An 8,965-nucleotide genomic window follows, 5' to 3' on the forward strand; every position below is an offset into this window, starting at 1 on the left:
AACTGCAATCTCGACTGTTCGTATACGTTTGCGTCATTGAAGTCATCATTTCGCGCGACAGTATTATTGATCCGTCGCGTATACCTTTCCTACACATTCGAGAGCAGCGAGCACTTTCGGGATACGGGCATTTAATCTAGCTGCGCTTTGAAAAATTGCACCTGTTTGACCCTCCTATTCAACTGTTATTAATGATTGCGTTAAAAGTTATAAGCAATTACTCATGTGGGATTAGTCATTTCGTAAGCGCGAGCTAGCTAATGGATGCAGCTGGCTAGATGTTTCAACTACAATGTCATCCACCCATACCAAGCTGAAGTACCAGCTGCACTTCGTATACACTCTCTCTCTCTCTTTCTCTTTCTCTCTTTAAATAATTATTAGGATACAAGAGTAGCATATACTTTTTTTCCTCTCTGTTTTCATTTGCCTGAGTGATGGAAGTAGCAGTTGTTTTTTAATTATTGGAGAACACAATTCGATTTTTAATTTTTTTAAAACCTCTACTTGAATTATTATTGCATTGACGCGCACTCACTGTGCGGTTTACCCCACGCGAGTTTATATGCTTCAATTATTTCAAATGCGGGCAGGCTGAACGTATAAATGAGCCGTCGCGTTGATTTTAACCTTTAGAGGGCCGGGATTTCAAGGGGCATATCGTCCCCAGAAAACTCGTATAAAAGGTATCTTATATCATTGATTGATCATAGGGAAAGTGGCAATCGGGGGTAGCATCAATATATTGATTCTCCGGCCCTCGAAAGTTTAATGACGAAAAGATATGTACTTCTTTTGCTAAGTAACTCGTACTAAGTGTCTTTATTTCTACAAAATAATGATGTGAAGTTGGATTCGAAGGTGAAATTAATTAGAAGATTGTTTGAATATTGAAGGGAATGATGTGAGGGAGCGAGGTTCCGGTCAAGTAATGATCACGGGCGCGAGATGCTTTCGATCACCTATGACGGAACGTTGAAGAAGATATCGTCGGAAAGACGAAGATAGGTGGCATTGTTAACGAGGTGAGAAAGGCGAAATTCGCATCTAAATTCTCGTATAGCATCAAAAGTTTATATATTTATCAGACGGATCTGTTAACTTGGCTTTGAGTACTCAGTCTCTGTTTGAATTTGCTCTTTGTATAAAATGCAAATCGAATTTGAATGAATTGCAACTTTTGGTCTTGTTTACTTGCCGTCGGTGAGCTGCTGAATGCACTATGAGAGATTTTTCGGGCTTGTTTACAGAGTTAACTAAGCATTTGAATGTTTCCGCTGAAAGATAAATTTGAGCAATTATTTACAGGCAAACGCATTCGACTTGGCTTTATTATTTTATTAACCTCATTGTAAGCTATTCAGAAAATCTTGGCTTATTGAGTATATTTATGTTTGAATTTGTGACATTGTTTGGTTTTTAGTAGTCTCGAGTAATAATTATTGAATTTAGCGCAAATAACTTGATAAAGAGAAACAGACGGACTGTAAAAATTGACAGGCGTATATCCGAGACAGTTTATTAAATTTGGTGGATACAGCAAATTTTTCAAACATTCGGTAGTATGTGAGAACGAACTAACTGGCAAAGAGTCAATAGTAGCGCCAACAGGCGAATAAATCCAGTAGTCAGGTTAACTTGGCTTGGCTCCGCGTTAGCTTGGTTTGCTGCGCTACCTGTGCAGTTTACGACTTGTGTAAGTTACGCGAAAGTGTTTAGTTCAGCGACCACGCGCTCGAGACTCGAGTTCAAAGATCACGTAGCCAAGCCGTGACTTTGGTCTCGAAATCATACGAGTTATATATCTTCGGTCGTTTACGAGAAATTCCACCGACAGCTGGTGCTGGTTCCGCCTATTAAAACCATCTTGTAATTGCGAATAAAAGCGCCTTTTTCAAAACTCCTTTTTTCCTTTTTTGTTTCTTTATTAATCAAGGAATGAGAATGTCACATTGCCACAGGATTTTAATAACTCACGATACTACATCGCTCCAAGGCAACTTTACGTCATGTCGATAAAGATTATCAGCACGAAAAGACGCTTACAAGTATTTGCTTGTGTATCTAGTTTTTGCGCATACTTTTTTTTTACTGTCTCGGCTTTTCGAGTGCATGCACGTTTAGATAAGCAAAGTGCTGCGCGCTTCCGCTCTTTTTCTTTTCTTTTTTTTTTTGTTTTTTTTTTTGTTAAAGCACTGTGTGGCATGGTTTTCTTTCTTTTACTTTCGATTTTTTGTTTTTCTGTGGCGTGACTAGGGAAAAAGATTTTGAAATTTTTTTATCAATTACAGTTTTTTATTAAATGGTGCACTATTTTATGAAATAATTGTTGGCAACCGTAACCTGTCGTACTTTTGTTCGTTATGTCGATCTTGTAATGGTGTTACAATTTTAACAACATAAAATTTTCGAAAAATTTTGTTTTATTATCGAAAATTTTGCAAATCTGTTGTGTTATCAAGTAAATTTTATAAATAATCTGCTTTTATTGTATTCATCAATGATCACCATTAATAATGCTAATATCGATAAACCAATATGTTTATATTCACCTTGCAATAATGAAATTAAATATCCCTCATTGTTCTGACTACGATGATGAGGAATGGCAATTAGCGCTTGACAGGGCTTTACTCGTCAGCTGTAGCACATAACAATCGAAGAAACGTGACAATGTGCAGGAGAGCTTGAATGGAGCGATTTCCGTTAGCGGAAAAGAAAGAGGCAGCTCTTTGAAATATCCGGTATGTGTGTGGCGTCTATACGCTTGGCTTATCCGCCAGTCCGTCAGCGAGCCCGCATCAATTGGCACTCACTCATGGCAGCAGAGCACACAGAAATTGGTGAGATATATGTGGTTTTACTCTTACTCGCGTATGTAGCCGTGCAGTCAGAGCTGTTCTCGTTCAGATAAGGTCGAGCACTCACCTGGGTACACGACCTTTCACAAGAAAATTTCGTCAGATGTTAACCAGATTCTCGAACAATTGACTGAGAATCAACTTGTATTGTTTGAACGAGGACGGAAAGTGGGAGAGAACGCTGATCAGCCATGCGATGCTTAATTGGCTTTTCTCTGTTGTTTGTCTATTCGTTTGAAAAGGAAGGTGCTATATAGTTGACTTCAACTCTATTGTTACGAGTGCTTTTTGCGAAATTTTTTACAAGTGACATCGCGCATCTATTCGTATCTATAGAAATATTTTTGTTTTCCTTCTGGATGATTGAGAAGTAAAATTCAGTAGTCTTAGTCTTATAAAATGTTTAATTACAAAGTTAATATTGCATTTTACCGGTAAAATAATGTTGACATAGAATAACAAATGAATACTGCATTGCTTTAAAAAATTTATAAATAGTGGAATTGAAATTGGACACAGGACATCAAGAAAGTTTTTGTAGGTTGAAAAAAACGAGAGATAACGTGTAAAAAGAAAAAAGAATAGAAGAAATTGTCCAAAGAAGTTTAACCAATGTTCATTTTTAGACATAAGCAACATCATCAAAGCAAGTCACATTCGTGCGATTATCCCGCCCGAGACCATTAGATATCAAGTAAATTTAACGTCGACCAAGCTCGTCTTGGAAACTTTTTTTGCTATTTATCTGCAGTGTGGAGGCGAGAGAGAGAGAGAGAGAGAGAGAGAGAGAGAGAGAGAGAGAGAGAGAGAGAGAGAGAGAGAGAGAGGAACGTGTCGGCTGGGTTTTCCGGCCGAGTCAGCGAACGCACTTACTATCAGCAAAAGCCGAGCATTTCCACCATTGAGCGTCGACGTGACGTCCGTTGGTCCTGTTTCTGCATTTATTTTTCCTCCGCCTTTGTCTTGAACACTCTTATCGATTGTTCCTGCGAACGGCCAATTCTTTGATACCTTTTTCAGTCTCGTTCTAGTTTCTCAGCCGATTTCATTTCCACCGCAAGCGAGCTTTCGCATCACTGCTTTAATTCACTGCAGCACTAGTTTGTTTACTACTAGCTTGGCCAAGCTTGTACTTCATTTGTGGCCTTTTTCTCTGCTTCCTTTCTTTCTTACAGTCGCGTGCCTTGAATGTTTTAAAGGAGATATACATTCATCTCGAGTTTAACGAGCTTTGAAATACATCTTCGTGCAAAGCCTCAAAGACGTGAAAATAGAAAAGATTATTTGAAATATTCACTGAATACTTGTAAATCCGCGCCCTATTGAATAATCGGCCAAACACTTACTCTAATTGGAATTTATTTGCGGAATTTATTGAATGAAAAAAGGAGACGTCTAATGACTTTTCCAAGTAAATTTTCATTACTCTAGAACGCTAATAAAAATGCATTACAAAGATATTTAATGCAATTGATTTAATCGTGTGACGTGATTAGGAAGCACGTATGGCAAACATTTGACCAAGCATCCAATTGCAGGCATCGTCAAACATTTTTAAGCTTCTGCCTTTAACTTGAGCTTGCAAAGCTCATCACGCACGTATAAAGGCATTAATTCTAGACGAAGAAGTCAACGAGGAGTAACGCACGAGTTGCTCTTGCAAGACATTGTTGACGATGCAGCCGCTACGCTTGCTAGCCGTGCACACTGCGCTCACGCTCTTATTTCTTTGTCCCATTCACTCGGCTAAACTGCCTGCGCGACACTCCGCAATCAGACCGCAAACTGCAGCGCACCGCTATTTTCTTCTTTTTTTCTCCCAACGATGCGATGAGATTTAATGGTCTACTGAGATTATTTTTAAATCCTTATGTGCTTTTCACTTGTTCTTTTGCTGAAAACTAATCGTATTATTATTCCTCCGTAGGCGTTTCTCGTTATTCTTGTTGGTTTCGGCGATGCTACGGTCAAAGACAAAAAACAGATGATGGTGATCAAAAGAAAGACGAGCTTATTTTTCAATGTTTTTTAGCATCTGTCGACTGCGAAGTTTTGAAAAGTAATCTGTCAGTTATTGGGAGCAGTTGTCACGAACGAGATACGGTTCAAAGAAGTGTCATGAGCGAGTTGCACGCTTCGCTTTTGTCTTGGCGATCGACGGGAAATTTTTCACGTTCGACGGAGTCGCTTAAAAGTTTAAGTGATAGGTTAATCGGCGTTCTTTCCCATCGCGAATTTTTTTATTTGCCCATACATTTATTACATCTTAAAAGACATCAATCAGCCTCCTCTCTCGGGGAAAATATTTCCTTTCATCCATCTTTTTCTCTCCCCGCAATGAAGTGTCGAAAAATTTGTTGCACGCAGCGAAGAACAAAGAACTGCATCGTATTTCGTCTGTTGCTAAGTGAAAACAGGCGAAGTAAAAAGAAGAAACTGTAGCGTACATTCATTAATTTTTAGAGAGAAGTCGCTCGCTCGAGCGTCAACTTTATAATGACGCGCGGCTGTACGGCGGCGTAAGAAATTGCGACGGCAGATGGAAGAAGCTCAGCGCCCCAATGCATTGTGCGCTTTTAATCAGCGTAAGCCGCAATCACCTCTCGAGATAAAGCGTGAGAACTGTCGGTGTGTGCGTGCGCCCGCTAATGCGCGCATGCTGCGCCTTTCTAACCGGAACAACTTTTGTCGTTTTCGCACGAATCTTGGTAATTCAGAGTAGTAATAGCGTGCAACCGCCTTTCTTTTATGGAGTCGTTAGAATTCTTATCGAAACTTTTCTTCTCTTCTTCTCTCTCGGATGAAAAATCTCAGTGTGCGATAACGATAAAGTGTCCCAGGAAACAAAGTGTTAGCCTATGAGATTTTTATTGACGTCAACTCGCTGCTAAAAGTTTGCTGCAGCGCTTCGTCTAGATCTTACATCAACTATTCTTCGCCGTCCGCAGTTTTACTCTCTTTTCTTTTTTCCTTCGCCACGTTATCATCGACTATTCTTGTTCCTATTACGTGCGCTCGAGAATCTTTGTCAAATTTGACACTTCAATTCGCACGCTGCCATAATAAATTTTGAGAGAAGCTGGGTAAAGTTTCATTATACCCCGCGCCTACTTTTCTCGCCAAATTTAATTAATAAACTTTACATTGTGTGAAGTCAACGTTTCCCTCTTTTTCATGCGCTTTTAAAGTTAAATATACCCTCCTCGTCTTCCAACTTTACGCTTTATCTTGAGATATTCAAATTTCACCTTTAATAATCGTTGAGAATGATTCAGCAAGTCTTGACGATGTTCAGTTTTCACAGCTATTTTACAAAAATTACATCTTCAAACCTCACGTCGTTTTACAGTTCGAAATTTTATTAAAAAATAGAAAAGAAAAAATAACAAAACGTATAAATTTGTCGGACTAGCTAAGCCCTAGGGGGCTATTCTGTATTCTGTCAAATAGGGGTATCCGGGCTAACATCCGACTGACTTGGACTCTCTCTCTCTCTCTCCCGCTCTCTCAAAGTTTCGATCGGTCGAGTTTTAACTGCCTCGGCAATTAGCCACGGTAGATCTCTGTAATCGGCCGATTAGTCGTGGCTTGACGCTTCTTGATCTACGGAAGTGACTCTCTCGATAAACTCATTTATTCTAGTTTCTTTTTCCTTACTTTGGATCGATATCTACCCGCAGAAATTTCAACTCGACCATCTGTTTTGGTCCGTCTGATAGCTATTGGATGGAAAATAAATTGGCTTTGTACTGATTTTAAGAGAATCGTTTGTCTTGATTTTCTAGCGAATTGTTATTCATTGGGAAGTAGCCATAAATATAGAAGCTTTGATTAAGAAAACGTTATTACACTGCAATATTTTTCAAATCACTGTTCAATCATGTCAATCGTTCAAACTTGTTTAAAGTCATCGCTCACTTCAATTAAACTAAATTTGTTTATACTATAAAAATCTATCAGTCACTTGACAAAGTCATCAAAAAATAATTCTCCTCTTTCTTTGTTTTTTTTTTCGTTTGGAAAGCTCTCGACAATTGAATTGGCACTCCATCGAATCTCTATCGAGCCGACGCAGCGCAATTTCAGCATTGCACACACAGCTCGTGCTATCCCGTCTTGTTCATCTTTATACCATTAATCATCGTCGCGCGCGCAAACGATCGCCAGAGCAAGAGCTAGGGATTTCTTCAATGTATCGGGACGAGAAAAGTGCAAAACCCAGAGATTGCCGGGGGACTTTGTCTATATACGGGTGGATTTCTTTTTCTTCTGGCTGGATTTCGAACAAAGATTAACTTTTCTTCGAGGTGGGATTTTATATTGTTGTTTACGATGGGCTCGGAGCTAATATTTTTAGAGGCACAGTTTATATTACTTTTCGGATTGGGGCTTTGCAGTAACTTTCGACGAAAAAGAATTATATCTTCTTCCATAAATCCATTTAAAATGGAATATTTTCATACTCTACGTTTTAGCCGGTAAAAGTTTTCTCTGTTAAAAATTCTGTCTGCTCGAAAAAATCCCAGTTTTCGCTTTATATATACGTATATGTCTGCGCGCGGTTCTGGCTCCAGTTGATTTTCTCTTAAAAAACTTCTACGTGCATTCAAGCTGATGGTCAAGCTTTTGCCTTGGATTTTTCATTCGAAGAGGAAAAATCGAAAAAAGCCCACAGTAGACCTACGCGCGCCAAGTCCTACAAAGACTGGTGATTTGACTTTTCAGATGCGGTAGAGCGTGCATCGAAAGGAATTGCATCCCCTTTATTCTTATCTTTTATTTGCAGCTTAACTTGATTTTTTGAGCCTTCTTTCACGGTGTATTCTTTCAATAAATATCGAGTAAAAAAAATTGAGAGCTCAAACGTTGCTTGTTTTGTTATTGGGAAAACTGTGTGGATAACTTTTTATAGAGCATAGTAGAAACTAGTTATATGTGATTCGAATGAAATTAAAGATAAACTAAATATTTTTGAAAATACCAACATACAATAAAAAAGCTTTATCCGTTAAATTTCTATTTGCATACTGTTTCTAAATACAGTAAATCGGTAAAGACAAAAGTAAATCAGTAAAGCAACTTCATTGCTTAATACGTTATCGAGAAAAAATATATATATTTAATGTGCTCTTCACGTGCCTTTTATTAACGTATTGCACTGCGATGGTTCAATGGAAAGGCGTTATCGTGATTTACGATCTACCAAATGATTCAGCGTTATTCTTTTTTCCTTTCGTCGTTTCGCAAAGTTCAGCGAAACATGTAGTGGCTGTTGAAAGTTTTGGAAAAAAGCATCGGAATTAAAAAAACAGCGGCCATAACAACTAGTTGAAGCGTCAGACTATCAGTCACAAGTTGTGTGCTGCTTGTAAATGCCGTGGTGGTAACGTCGCGCTCCTCCTTGAAGAAGACACATCGAGATCGGCATGGTAATTAACCTACTTCACATTCACATACAACCGAGATAAAGACTTGGCGAGAGAGGGAGAGATCGCGTTTGTAGGTATAACTCGCTGCGCAAACACACATATAGACGCCGAATTGCGTGAGAACAGCGCAAAGCCTCAAGGGAGTTTATTATGCTACTAACCTCTCGTATATATAGCTTTCAGCGTCTGCTGCGCGTGACGACAGCTTTGGATTTACGACGAGGATGCAGGGTATTGCTGTTGTTTGTTTATTTTTTATTTTTTTGTTTGCGATACTACGTTGGTGAAATTTGTTTTTATACTTCCGCGTAGCTTCCTTGAATAATTTTGATAATAAATTTTCTGATTCGATATTTTGCGAAACTTTGCCGATACATTCTCAAAAAAAACACAGAGTACGCAAAAGAAAACTTTGCTAGGCGCCGCTATCAAAACTTTTCATCACTTCGCTCGAACGTATGCGGGAGAATAATGTTCACCAATAAGGATGAATTTGTCGGGAAGTACTTTGAAAAAGCCCGCGAGTAGATATTGCATTGGCTGTTATTTGAAATTTGGACTGCGTACGGGATCCAGTTGTACACTTAAAGAGGAAAAAAGAAAAAGGAAGCAGAAAAAAAATGGTGAAAAATGGCCAATGGCATTTGGCACGTTCTAAAAGTAGTGCGGGGATGG

This window comes from Phymastichus coffea, unplaced genomic scaffold, assembly GCF_024137745.1.
Source record: "Phymastichus coffea isolate CEN01 unplaced genomic scaffold, Cenicafe_Pcof_1.1 PCOF00057, whole genome shotgun sequence".
NCBI lineage: Eukaryota > Metazoa > Arthropoda > Insecta > Hymenoptera > Eulophidae > Phymastichus > Phymastichus coffea.